Here is a 3084-nt window from a genome sequence, read left to right as displayed (position 1 = left end):
AATTTTTGAGAAATATTTTGTATGTTTTTTTGTGGGATCATGTGACCCCACTTATAGCAGATGGCCCCTGGCTACCACTCAGATTAAACCCAATATAATCCAGGACAGATAACCAGACAGCTGTCTCCATTCCAATCCAGACACCATCCTATTCTAGTCACATGACCTTATGATAGCGTAGTGGTCGCAGTATGAAGTAGAAAGCTGGATACTCGGTGGCTCTGCCTGAATGATAACTTTTCCTTGCATGATAGATGCCCTGTCCTGGAAGAGTTCCAACCTGGAAAGATTAGATGCACTGAGGTTGATTACTAAAGGCGAATAGACTGTGCACTTTGCAAAGTGCAGTAGCTCCAAAGCTTAGTAAATAAGCAGAATCTTCACTGACTTCCATCACCCAAAGTGAAGCTTTATCTCATTTACTGAGCTCTTGAGCAACTGCACTTTACAAAGTGCACAGTCTATTCATCTTTAGTAAATCAACCCCAATTGTGTTTGTTCCGTTATGTATTTGTATCTCTCTTGTAGTCTATGTAGGATCGGCCATTATTACACTTGATCTGATGACACAGGTCCTCTTTGAAATGGTCTGTATAGAGGTTTTGGTTATATATCTTTTTATTTAATATGACCAGGAAAAAAAAGGAAAATACAAATAAAATAATAAAAATTCATGCACTAACATTTTTGCCAGCAGGTGGCGCTTATCCTTGTCAGCTGCCTGCAATACTCACTAAACCCAATCCAAGGGAGCTCAACTTTCTAGCTGCAGGGGGGCTGATTTACTAAAAGCAAATAGACCTGTGCACTCTGCAAGTGCAGTTTCTCCAGAGCTTAGTAAATGAGGGGGGAGCTCTGCTGAAGCGTGGAGACTTCACACAGAGCAGTGCTATATGAAGTCCCTTTATCACTTGCATACTGGGAACATGAACCCCCTGCCCAGGCCAATTTTTAGCTTTCAGCGCTGACGCACTTTGAATGACAATTGCGCGGTCATACAACACTGTACTCCAAATTAAATTCTTATTATTTTTTCCACACAGATAGAGCTTTGTTTTGGTGGTATTTAATTTCTGCTGTTCTTTTATTTTTTGCTAAATAAAACAAAAAAGGAGCAAAAAAAAAAAAAAAAAACAAACCCCAAACTATTTCATAGTTATAAAATTTTGAAAAAAGGTAATTTTTCTCCTTCACTGATGGGCACTGACAGGCGTCACTAATGGGCACTCAGGTGGCACTGATAAGCACTGATGGCTGGCACTGATGGGCACTGATGGTATTGATGGTTGGCATTGAAGGGCACTGATAAACAGCACTGATAGGTGGCACTGATGATCACTGATGGGTGGCTCTGATGGGCACTGGTAGGTGACACTGATAGGCAGCACTGATCTGTGGCACTGATTATGAGACACTGATTGGCAGCACTGGTGGGTATTGATGGGTGATACTGTGAGCACTGGTAGGTGGCACTGTGAGTACTTGTAGTTGGCACTGGTGCGTACTAATAGGTGGCACTGGTAGGTGGCACAGTAGACACTGGCAGCTGACACTGGTGGTCACAGAAAATGGAGCCGCGGCTTTCTGTGTGAGGGACCGATGTCCCTCTGACAGAAGCCGGTGGTTGGCTTTTTTTCCCCTCACGCTGTCGTGGGGAAAAAAAATACAGATTGTGGAGCTTCTGTTTGCACCACGTGATCAGTCGTCATTGGCTGACAGCTGATCACATGGTAAGGGGCCGAGATCGTCCCCTTAGTTGGATCTTTGATTAGCCGAGTCTCATAGACTCAGTGATCACAGAGCAGACAGTGATTGCTCGGGAGGACGTCCATGTATGCCCTTCCAGCAATTAAGGCCCGCGCTGCAGCTGGCTTTCGGCTATAGAGCTGGTGGCAAGTAGTTAATCACCACGGCCAACCTGAGTATTGTTGCTGACCATGTCCATCCCTTCATGACTAAAGTGTCCCCATCTTCTGATGTCTCCTTCCAGCAGGATAATGTCACCATGTCACAAAGCTCCAATCATCTCACCACTGGACAATGAGGTCCCTGTCCTCCAATGGCCTCCACACTCACCACATCTCATCCAATAGACCACCTCTGGGATGTGGTGGAACGGGAGATTCCCATCATGGATGTGCAGCCGACAAATCTGCAGGAACTGTGTGATGATATCATGTCACTATGGAGCAAAATCTCTGAATGAACGTTTCCAGCACCTTGTTGGATCTATGCCATGAAGAATGAAGGCAAAAGGGGGTCAAACCCGGTACTAGCGAGGGGGGCCTAATAAAGGGGGGTTCAACCCGGTACTAGCGAGGGGGACCTAATAAAGGGGGTTCAACCCGGTACTAGCGAGGGGGACCTAATAAAGGGGGTCCAACCCGCTACTAGCGAGGGGGACCTAATAAAGGGGTTCAACACGGTACTAGCGAGGGGGACCTAATAAAGGGGGTTCAACCCGGTACTAGCGAGGGGGACCTAATAAAGGGGGTCCAACCCGGTACTAGCGAGGGGGACCTAATAAAGGGGGTTCAACCCGGTACTAGCGAGGGGGACCTAATAAAGGGGGGTCCAACCCGCTACTAGCGAGGGGGACCTAATAAAGGGTGTTCAACCCGGTACTAGCGAGGGGGACCTAATAAAGGGGGTTCAACCCGGTACTAGCGAGGGGGACCTAATAAAGGGGGTTCAACCCGGTACTAGCGAGGGGGACCTAATAAAGGGGGGTCCAACCCGCTACTAGCGAGGGGGACCTAATAAAGGGGGTTCAACCCGGTACTAGCGAGGGGGACCATAATAAAGGGGGTCCAACCCGGTACTAGCGAGGGGGACCTAATAAAGGGGGTCCAACCCGGTACTAGCGAGGGGACCTAATAAAGGGGGTCCAACCCGGTACTAGCGAGGGGACCTAATAAAGGGGGTCCAACCCGCTACTAGCGAGGGGGACCTAATAAAGGGAGTTCAAACCCGTACTAGCGAGAGGGACCTAATAAAGGGTGTCCACACCCGGTACTAGCGAGAGGGACCTAATAAAAGGGGGTTCCAACCCGGTACTAGCAACGGGGGAACGTGAGTCTATAT

Source organism: Lithobates pipiens, unplaced genomic scaffold, assembly GCF_037356315.1.
Source record: "Lithobates pipiens isolate NorthernLeopardFrog02 unplaced genomic scaffold, aLitPip1_a1.2 Scaffold_22, whole genome shotgun sequence".
Taxonomy (NCBI): domain Eukaryota; kingdom Metazoa; phylum Chordata; class Amphibia; order Anura; family Ranidae; genus Lithobates; species Lithobates pipiens.
Note: the sequence above shows the minus strand (reverse complement) of the source record.